This window comes from Benincasa hispida, chromosome 12 (assembly GCF_009727055.1).
Source record: "Benincasa hispida cultivar B227 chromosome 12, ASM972705v1, whole genome shotgun sequence".
NCBI lineage: Eukaryota > Viridiplantae > Streptophyta > Magnoliopsida > Cucurbitales > Cucurbitaceae > Benincasa > Benincasa hispida.
In genome coordinates, this window is record NC_052360.1 from 53,169,675 (window position 1) to 53,181,884 (window position 12,210).

The window sequence follows — 12,210 nt, forward strand, 5'->3', positions numbered from 1 at the left end:
AAAATAGGAAAAGTTCAAAATATCTATTAATATATTACTAACATATAACCTACCAAAGTGAGTTGAGTGTAATGATAACTAGCATGATCTTCTTTAAAGGTTGAAAATTTTAGAAATTCATCTCCTATCTTCGTAGTTCGTTATTGTACTAAAACGTAACTCAAAGATAATTGACATGTATTCTCTTTCTTTAAATTGAAGAATCAAAATTTGAATCTCCACATTGTGTCCTAAGAGATTTTTACTCCATTGGCATTTTTAAAACGTTCATGAAAGATCAAAGAGTTAATATTAAAGGATCCCTTTGATAACAATTTGGTTTTTATTTTTAGTTTTGAAAATTAAGCCTATAAACATCTCTTTCACCTCTAAATTTCTAAATTTTTCACTATCTACATATTTTTTTTTTTTACAAAGGTATTGTAATTAAAGTGTGGGATAGGAGAATCAAACCTCTGACTTCGAAGTTGATAGTACAAGCACTATGCTAGTTGAGCTACGCTCATGTTGGCTATTATCTACTTTTTATCCATGTTTTCAAAAACCAAGTCAACATTTGAAAAATAAAAAAAGTATTTTTTAAAAACTTGTTTTTGTTTTTGGAATTTGGCTAAGAATTCAGCTCTTCTACCTAAATTTGATGTAAATAATAGTAAAGAAAATGTGAAAATATGTTTAATTTTAAAAAAAAAACAAAAAATGAAATGATTATTAGACGGTATAAAAAGTAACCATGTATTTTAATCCACAAGTCAAGTTCTAGGGTATATTTTATAGTTTAAGTCTCTACTCTATATACTTGACACAAATACAATTATAAATTTAATGATTATTCTTGGTTGTAAACATAAATGGAAAAAGTGGGCCCTCATTAAGATTGATGGAGAAGCCATTATGAATTATTCGTTTGTTTAATCAATCTACAAAACCACAGTTTAGTTGGATTTGGATTCTTTTTTATTCTATTTTTTTTCCCAATTTGGTGGGTAAAAAAATCATTAATTTAAGTCCTATTGGATAATCATTTCGTTTTTTTAAAAATTAAGCCTATTTTCTTTCAATTTTTTACAATGATTTGCCTTGTTTTTTAAGTATAATAATTGAATTCTTAATAAAATTTAAAAAACAAAAACAAGTTTTTAAAAGCCACTTTTTTTTTTCAAAATTTGGTTTAGCTTTTTAAATTATTGGTAAAAAAAAATAGATAACAACAGAAGAAATTTGAAAATGAAAATAATGTTTATAGATTTAATTTTTTTTTTTAAAAAAACAAAAAATCGAATGATTATCAAACAAACATGATTGATTAAATTGGGAAAGAAAAAGAATCCACCAAACCTCCCATGATCATTTTTGTTATTGAAAGCACCACTCACAATTTATCTCTTTGAATTAATTCATTCAAGTGGGGAAAGAAGAAGCTTTTTGGCCATTGATGGGACACCATCTTAACAAAATTTCTCTCTCTTTTATATGGAAGTAAAAATGCCAACTTGAAGAAGAAGATAAGGAAAACTATGGAAGATGGGTTAATTCAAAGCAAATTAAAGTGAACCCTAGAATGTGGTTGGTGTTCCATGTGCAATGTATCCAAATTTCCCTTTAATTATAAACCCTAAAAACCATTCTCAAAATACATCTAACCTATAATTAGGTATATTGTTTGAACTATCTAATTAACTCTATATTTACACACTTGTTATATATATATATATATATCATAAATCAAGATATTTTCTATCTTGTAACGATTGTGAGACTATATGACAGTCATTAAATTAGATTGAATTAAATTTAGTTTTTCCCAATTATTATTTTTTTAAAAGAGAATTTTTCTAATTATCAATTAGATATTTTTAAAAATTATAAATGAATTTAGAAGTGTCAGGGACTATATGTATAATTTTAGTTTAACTATATGTTCATTGGGGGCCCAACATGAGATGGTATATCCCCATATATTATATCATCTCAGTGTTTTGAGGCTCATTATCTTATCTCACCGAATTTAATTGTCTGTGGGCCCATTTTCGGAACGTGTTTCGTATCTCACCATCATTTTCCTTCTGTGTATCGTATATCATCTCAGTGTTTGAATATACTCGATCATACTCAAGCAGAACTCCCCATACATCAGAACTCCTCACATCCTATATCATCTCAATACCCCAAACTGCCCCTACCTTTTAGTGTTGGGTTGTCTAATGATCCGTTATTATACTTGAAAAAAAAAAGAGAACTTTCTACATGATCCTTAAACTTAAGACACAAATAATCAGTTTAATATGCTATCAAATATACCTAAACCCTACCAAAAATAAACTCAGCACCGAATTATTTTAGGGCAAATGGCAAAATTACCAATGAAGTAGAATAGCAGTGACAATTACATTTTCAAACTTTCAATTATAAAAATTGAACCTTCAAACTTATACAAGTGTTAAAATTGGATCCTCAAACATACAATATTTATAGAAATCGGACCTCTAAATGATAAAAATTGAATTCACAAATTTATACCATTATTATAATTTTTACAATTGTGTAAACTTGAGGGCTAAATTATTACAATTGAAAGTTTGAAGGTTTAATTTGCAACTATTCCCTATACTTTAGGGCGGGTTTTACAATTTATCCTAATTTTTAAATGGTATAATTAACATGCTAGGTAAGTATAAGAACGATGAGCATGAGATTAACTAAAGAATCTATTATATCCGACATAAAGTTAAAATAGAAAGAATCTACTAGAAATTATTTAAATCATATATATCAAATTGGAGAACAATAAAAAAAAGTCTATTAAAAGCTTTGGACACATTAATTCTAGCACAATTCAAAGATCCGATTTAAAATTTAACACACATAATTGAAAAAAATTCTAATACTAGCATGGCATGCAAAATTTTCTATAGTAACGAGAAAATGAAAAAATGTATATTGTTAATGAAAGGTAAGTAGAATAGTTAAGACATAAAATGAAAAAGTTTAAAGTTAGAATATTGTGAAACTCAAAAAAATAATATTTTAAAGATGAAAATGGAGATCAAATCTCTAATATCATCATAGTAATTAGAAAACTTTGGTCTATAATTCAATAATTAAGAATTTGCCGCCGCTTAAGAAAGAGACAAAGAAGACCCACCATTGGCGTGGAAAAATCAACTTGTTGACATTGCAACCGACACGTGTCTCGAAATGGTTTCCCCTACTACATTGTCGGCGGCTCTTAACCTCTCCGTCAAACACGCCTTTTTTTTTTTTTTCTCTTAAACCTAAAAAATTGGCCACCGGTAGAAACGGCAATACAGAAAAAGCCAAAAAGAATGAGATGAAAAAAACATTTGCACCAGCCGGGAATCGAACCCGGGTCTGTACCGTGGCAGGGTACTATTCTACCACTAGACCACTGGTGCTAGTTGAATGCAAAACTGTGTTCAAGAAACATTACGAGACGATATGGAGAAATGTAAGTCCCAAAAGAAAAATTTTGGGCATTAGAGTATTGGTTCGAATGTTACAACTATCCTGACATTGTCGGAGTTACATGTAACCATAAACACATGATAGAGGAAGGACATTATACATAGCCTCATTTGATGACCACAATTGGGGAGAGTTCTGACTTTATCTTTGTGTGCTTATCTAAACTATATATTCTCTGTGCTAATTTAGGCATCAAAGTGTTATAGGTTCAATACAATATTGATGCGAGGAACTCTTACATAGGTCAGCTCGAAAAGTGAGACCAGACCAAGAGAGAAGAGGGTCAACGAACAATCCTACAGAGGCTCGTGAGGACAATGAACACAAGTGAGCTTCCTGCACCAACAATTTACATACATTTATGTTTATAAGAATAAGGAAAAACATCAATTTATACCTTAAACTTAAGGTTTTGTTAATTAAAATTCTAAACTAATAATTGTATCAACTTAAACTTTGAACTTTTGTAAGTGTATCAATTTATACCATACATTACTTTTCGTTTGAAAAAACATCGTACGAGACACATATAGTTTTATAAATTAAACCTCTAAACTTTCATAAGTAAATCAATTTAGACCCTCAATTGAGATTACATTTGAAAATTGTTCATGCATCAGTTCCAATCACCCTTTTTGTTAGACATTTTATGAAATCTACACACATGTAAGAATTGATACATTGATGATTTTCAAAGGTAATTTAATAAAGGGTCTATATTGCTTCATTTATGACATTTAGAAGTTTAAATGAAATAACTACAAGTCTTACACAATATTTTTCAAATAAAATTGATTGGACCCAAAATGTTCTATCTTAGTGTCTCTAATCTAGTTCGTTTATGATGTTTAATGTGTTTATATGATAATATTTGTAAAATTTCATGTAATTCATGCATTTTGGAGCATTATGGACTATTTGAGGTTAATAAGGAGCAATTTGGGGGAAATTAGAGTAACAAGACTTTAAACGGAGGAAAAATGACAAAAATGCCCCTAACGACAGGACGCCGCACAATGCAGTAGCACTGGCGTAATACTGCAAAAGCAGTAGCTGTTGGATCAACACCAGCATACAGCGGAAGGGAACAAGATCCATAAGCACTCTAATTCATTAATTTTGGTTGAAAAGAAACATACTAAAAATAGAGTATAATGGGTTTCAAGAACATATATTGGCCGAACCAACGAAATCTCTATTTCTAGCTGCTAAATCCTCCAAATCCTTGTGTAGATCACCATAAGATCTTTCCTACTATTCTTTTGGTGCTCTAGATTGAGTTGTGGGATTCAAAATAAGCTGGAATCAAAAGAAATATGGAGAAAGCTCACTAAACCAACCTATTGAAGAACACCTTCTTCATCTGAATTTTTCAGCCAAAAATTCAGTCAGTTCCTCCTCCTTTTATTCACTCCAATCTCTTCAATATATTGCAGACTATCATGCAAAGAGATGTGCTGCATGGGATGCAGCTCATGCTTGGAGTAAACCAAAGAAGAGGTGGTGGGTTCCTTATGAGCAAGTTGAAGATGAACTTGAAAAACCCATTCTTCAAGTTCTGTGTAATTTTTCAATTTCCAAAAAACCATTTTGATTTTAAAATTATATTTTATTTCTAAAATCAAAATTTATTAATTTTATAAATTAATTACATAAATTAATTTTCTAATGAAACTAATAAATAATTATTTAAACAATTTAAATAATTCTACCCTCGAAATTAATTTTTACACAAATTCATCTTCATATATTTAAATCATATTTAAATATATTTTCTCAAATTTCGTTTGATTCTAATTTGAACGTTTCAAATTAACTTATCACGCTACTCTAGAGCTAATCCATTTCCAAGCTAGTAGAGGGACCTTGTGGGCCTACAGATCATGGGCTCCAACGATCTGAGATTAATCGGCTAAACTCATTAGATCGATCTAACCCTCATTCGTTAACAAATGGGTCACTCCACTAAAGCTCATAGTTGAACTCCCCACACTGTAGATATATTATGTCCACTCGATATAACCATGATTAGTAAGTTAACTCTTCACAGGTTGTTCGTAATAATGGTTGGGTGAAATCTTTGTTTTACCCCCGAAATTACCTCTTGTTCCTTAAGTTCTTATTGATCTCCTAATGAACAATTGTTTTGTGATCCAATCACAAAATCGAGTCCCTCTCATGTCAAATGAGAGGGTGGGATCCCTTGTTCAAGCTTCAGAATAAGCACTTAAGGGAACAACCTCTCTACTATCCCTAAAGCAGGTAGGAGTGAATTTCCTCTTGCACCCTATGTCTCCAGCTATCTATCTAGTCTTGCCCCTGAAATGGCAGTCATATTGAGCCAACGTTGTTGAGCCAACCCTCATCTATACAAATCTAAGGGTAATCCTAGATAAACAGGAGTTCATAGTTAGCTCAGGATTAAGGTCAAGTTACCTAAGTCATCGCTTTGAAATAGTCAGTCTTAAATAATAAACAACATTATAAAGTAAGAGTGACTCATTTCGTGGTCCGATCTTGGATAAACTCTTTTGCACAAGGACACCCCCACTCCTCATGTCCAACATGAACGAATTAGGATCACTTCGTTTGTAGTACTTTACAACTTCTTGTAACAACTACAGAGCAGGCCATATCCAATAGTGTTACCAGAATAAGGTACCAACCTTATCCATGTACTATAGATCATTTTGACTATTTACTTGAACCTAATCCACCTTTATGTCTCCACATAAAGTTCAAGTACTCATCTAATAGCCAAGAGACTTTTAGATTTATTGGATTTCTATTCAAGCAATAGATCTATTCAATAACACCTTTATTAAATTTTCAAAATAAGCTCCATTGTTTACATACCACGAGTTTTAGGACATAAAACCCAATAGTAGCATACCCAGGCGAAAGTGCCACGACGCTGCCCTATGGCGTCGCGGCGCTCTGAAACCTCATGGGCACGCGCCATTGCATTTTAGCAGTGAGGCCTCTTTAGGGTCTAGTGCCGTGACGCTGCCGCAACAATATTTAAGTTCTTCTTTATTTTTTAGGTTAGTTTTATGATCACCCCATTCAGCCTCCAGCTGATTTTATTCCCTTTTCTTCTTTTCGACTTGTATTTTTTCTTTTTTTCTCTTATGCAATCGATAGAGACATTTCGGTTTTTGTCTTCTCTATCACTATAGGAAGGTAAGATCTAAGTTTCTAGTTTAGGGGATTTGGACCTTTGTAATTTTGGGAGTTTTATCTTAATATAATTCTTAAATCTTGGCTATAATTCTTATATTTTCGTGACACACTATTTGGGAATTTATGATTGCATACTTGAGATTAACTTGTAATATGTGATATGAAATTATAGATTGATTTCCAAGAAGCAAAAGGTTAGATAGACTTGTAATTTGTTGTCTATAACGAAGAACATTGATCTATTGACCTAGGGAAAACTATATTGAATATTTAATTAGGTGATTCATCATAGTGTAATCCCTAAATCGTAATGCAGTTAGTTAAATATGTTTAGAATGGATTCATCTATTCATATTTGGCTGATTTGATAATTGGACCATTGGTTAGGTTTCTAATCAATTGGGTTAGGCATAGGTAAGAAGCTAGAATGATTCGATGATCAAAGTTTCATTGGACTATTTTGATCCTCTAAGTTAGAACGTCTTTATTGATTGCATTTCTATCATTTACTTTCTTGCATTTTACTTTCATGTACACTCAAATCTCGAACTATACCAACTCCCCTCCCCCTTCCCAATTTACCACTTTAACTAAAAATGAGATTTGAGAACTAATCTCCACTTGCCACTTGTACTATCTAGTAGTAGAAATAGTAAGTTCATGAATTATGAATTTTATTTGATTTATGGAAAGCCTCAACAACTTTCTATTATTAAAAATCTAAATGAATGGTGTAAATCGACATGCATATGAAAGTTCATAGTTTATAGATTTTATTGGATACAATCCCCAAATTTTAAGAGTATAAATTGATGTTTTTTTTAAGAATAAATATTAGTGAATCTTGTAGGTGGAATTGGAAGCTGACAAATAAGTAAAAAATTAAATAAAGAAAATAAGTATGAGATAAAGTGAACTTGGTTCAAATAAGTTTAGGTACCAACTAATCATCTCTAATCCTAACTTTGGTAGGATAAGGAGGAATCAATCTCATTCAATCCTAAGAGGAAACGGTAAACTCTATCTCATTCTCTCTATAAATATCATTATAATTCCATATGAGATAACTTAATTTGAGATCTGGAACTTAGTATGGAACTTGAACTTATGATTTCTTCTCATTCTACGGTTTTTCATCTTTGGCTTTGGCATTAGAGCTATTTTTCTTTGTTTTGCAGGTTATCTTTTCTCCAAATTACAAATCTAATGTCACTGAAAGTCAAGTGCGTTTTCTCTGTCTAGATATTGCCATCAATAATGAAAATTGCAAAATCTCGTATATTGCAAGTTCAAAATTTTAATTTAATCAATTAGCCCTTATACTTTGCTACAATAAAAGCTCTAAATATTAGTTTTGTTTTAATTAAACTTTTAAATAAGGAGATTGTTACAATCCAACCAAGTTTTTGATCAATTTTTTTTGTTGCTCTAATCGAGATAGCACCTCAACCTGTAGCATTGATATGAAAACTTTATTTATATATTTACTTTTGTTAATGGTTAATATCATTTTTGTTCTCAAATTTTATAGTTTTTATTTATATATTTATTTATAAATTATAAAAATTCTATAATTCAATGGTTTAGTTGTAATAATATCCTTTTTACTATAGAAGTGATTATTTGTGTATTTTAGGGACCATTATACCAAAATGAGAGTTGAAGGGTGCACTCACTTTTCAAAAAGCAATTCTAACGTGATTTTTGGAAAGATAATGGTTGAAAATGATAAAAATTACGGAAAATATTTTCAAATATAGTAAAATGTCACTATATATCAGTGATAAATTGCGATAGATATTTATTGCGACTTATCACTGATATATAATGAAATTTTGCTATATTTATAAATAAATTGACTCATTTTTCTTTATTTGAAAACAGTCATTTTCAAAATCACTTTATTAACATTGTAATTTGATATTTGTAGAATCACTTTTAGATGTAGTAGTGAAACCAAACAAATTTGAGATTAAAATAATAACAAACACTAGCATATTAATTCAATTTTTCTTAATAAAAAATTGTTTCTAAAAACCATATTATTTAAATTAGATATTACATCAAGCTCACCAAAAAAAAAAAAAAAAAAATATTTAGTACATTCTAAAATGTTGACGACTTCTTAAATTGAATAAGAATTGGAGATTGTTTTTCAAATTTGGCCTGTCCCCTTTTCTCAATCTTTGGGAGCACAACCCAATAAATTGAATAGGACTTTTATAATAAATATTTTGAATATTATTCTATCTAATAACATAAAATAAGAGTGCTATTTGAACTTTCTTTCATTTTAGAAGTTTTTCTTTTTTAGGTACGATAAGATAAGTGGAACATTCGATTTTTAGAGAGAAAAGTCATGTCAATTATCATCGAATTAAAGTTCATTTTAGCTCATTTTAGAGATTTAAAGTTAATAAATTATCATATTTGGTTAATTATGCAATTGAATTGTTATGAATATATACCTCCTTCACCATACTTTCACTACACACAACTCAAATTTAATAGTTTTTTCTCTTTTATGTTTAATTTTCTTTGTCTTTAATCTTGAAAGTATTTGATTAAAAATTTAAAAGATAAATGTTCTATATATAATAGATGACTAAACTCTTACGACTTGATTCTAAATATTATTTTATGAGTATGAATATTAAATATCTTGAGATTTAAATGCTTGAATTTTAAATAACTGTTTTTAAATATAGAAAAATAAACTAAAATATTTACAAAATGTAGCAAAATTTTAGAATAGACGATACTATCAGTGTCTATCATTGATAGTTCTAAAATTTTGCTATATCTTGTAAATATTTTCGATAGTTTTACCATTTGAAATAATTTTCTAATTTTAAATGTAAAAGTTATACATTTATGTTTGGTTAACCAATTTTGTATATAAAAACCAAATTTTAGTAATTAATTAATTAAATACAAGAGCACAATTAATGTAGTCTTAAATTAAATATAATATTACTTAATATCTTTTTACATTAAATAATTAATTTTATCACTCAAAATAAAAATAAATAAATATTTTTATACTAAATATTAATTAGGGCTTCTTGCGTATGGCAAATTAAGTTTTAAAAATTAGGTCCATAGCCCAAATTTATTATTTTTTGCAAAAATGGCAAAAAATAAGCCCACTTCACGAAATGTCAAAAAAGGTACGGATACACCTGATACACACTCGATACACTTGATACACTACTAATATACACTTCATACACTACTGATATACGCTTGATACGTTTGATACACTTGATATCCTTGATACACTTGAACTACTAGTATACACTTGATACACTACTGATACACACTTGATGGACTATTGATAGACACTCGATATACTATTGATATATGGTTGAAAATGACTAATTATTTTAAGTGTTTTAAATTGAAAGGCATTTACGTAAATAAAGACTCGTGATACTTTTATAATTAAATAGATCTTCTTTAATTAAGGTTACTTTATGTTGGAAAGGGAGGGGCTACCACATAGAGAGGAGATCAGAGAGCAGTAACATATGCCAATGTCTTTTCCTACCAATTTTGTGCTGTCGTCAATTAGCTTCACCACCTCCTCATCATTGCCACATTCGCCCACAATCGTCGGGAGCTTATTAGAATGAAAATGAAAATCGGTGAGCGAGGTGGTTGACAATCATTGAACGAGCAACGGTACGATGAAGCAGGTAGCAGTGATTGACTAGATGACTTGGAGATGGAATGTGAGAGTGAAAGAGAAGAAGATGGAATGTGAGAGTAAGCGAGAAGATTGAAAAGGAATCTATATGAAAATGAAAAGTTGCCATATCTGTAAATAGAAAAAGTGTGTGACTCGCTTGCAAATCCCTAAATTCAAATTGCCTCCCAAACAATTTCCCTATTAATTAAACTATTTATTTTAATGATTAAATCTAATTAAATTAATAGAAATTACTTAATGGTAATGATTAATCGATATCAATTTATTAGGCTACATTTTACGGTTGTATCTCTCAATTATAAAAACTTCATCTGTAGGATACAAAAAAATCAGTATCAAAAAAGTTTTAAGAAAAATCATGTTTGTTGGGTTTTAAAGTTTTTATTAAATTTAATATAATTTTAAAAAGTAAAATCTGTTAATAACAAATAAATGTCTGGAATTGTACAGATAAATTGGTTAATAAGCTATATAACATCTCAATTTAAATGTTACGTTGTTATATTCTTGGAGATGGACAAGTAAATAACATATGCCTATTGCACATCGATTATAGATTAAAAATATATATGATGCTAAAACTATTGATCATGATTAACAAACCGCATTATATTATCACCATTTTCTTGATAATGCAAGGAAATTGACAATCATTTTGTGTAATTTGAAATTGAGTGGTGAGAATTTGAGTTCATAATTTATGAACTCGGACAATGACCCTCAAATTATCTCCACAATGGTATGATATTGTTCACTAGTTTCACCCCTAAAAAGCTTCATACCAATGGAGATAGTCATCCTTACTTATATATCCATGATTCTCCTCTAATCTAACCAATGTGGGACTTTGGTCGCATTCCTAACAATCCTCCCCTCGAACAAAGGACCACCGAGCCTCTCCTTAAACAGTCATCCATCCGTCTAACTCATATCTAGGCTAACTCCTTTTCACCCGAGCGTACCACCTATCCCGAGCGTACCACCTATCCAATAGAGTTTAACCACGGATCACACCATGACTACTTCCAAGGCTCCATCTTTGTTCGGCATTGAGGATTCTACCGAGCATGACTCTATCTTTGTTCGGTACCGAGGATTCTAACATGTATGGTTAATTCAGGAGCATGGCTCTGATACCACTTGTGAGATTTCTGAACCTAACTTAGATGACCAAACAGAATGCAAACAATCAACATAAATAAATCGAAAGCAGTAAAGAACGCCAAAGATATATAGTGGTTCGACCAGTTTGGTCTACATCCACTTTGAGAAACCGCTTGAATTAATTTATTAATGAGCAACAAAGGAATTTACAAATTACAGATAATCAACGAAATCACCAATCTGTAATTTCAATATCAACTGATACCGAGAGAGACCCGCACACGACGTCGCCTCTGAAAACTGAGAACAATCTGCTACTAAACAGCCCAAAACAGTGTGCTACCCACCTCTGACCGGCGGACCACCAAAACTAGATCTGCAAGCAAACCCACGCGCTAAAACGTAATTGACTGGCACACCCACGCACTAAACCGGAGCTGACCAGCGCACCCACATGCTAAACCGGATCTGATTGGCTGCTGCTCCCACCGTTCAGCCGAGCGGCTCTTCGACCGTATAGCATATGAGGAATGAAAGGAAGCGGGGAAAGGGACCGATCGTTCTATGTCGTCTTCAGAGGTATCATAATGGGAACACTGGAAGGACAGAATCGGCCGAGACAATTGGAAAGTGATGGTGTAGACGGTATATCAGGTTGACAGCACATTCTATTAACTGAAAGAGACTAGGATTTCAGCGGAATGAGCTAGCGTATAGAATGCCGT

General features: G+C 30.9%; 1 non-coding gene across 1 annotated transcript; it reads right to left on the bottom strand.

Annotated features, from left to right (window-relative positions):
* Nucleotides 1-3,345: 3,345 nt before the first annotated feature.
* On the bottom strand, nucleotides 3,346-3,416 carry TRNAG-GCC. Its single transcript has one exon. It is a non-coding gene; the product is annotated as a tRNA-Gly (tRNA).
* Nucleotides 3,417-12,210: the final 8,794 nt, after the last annotated feature.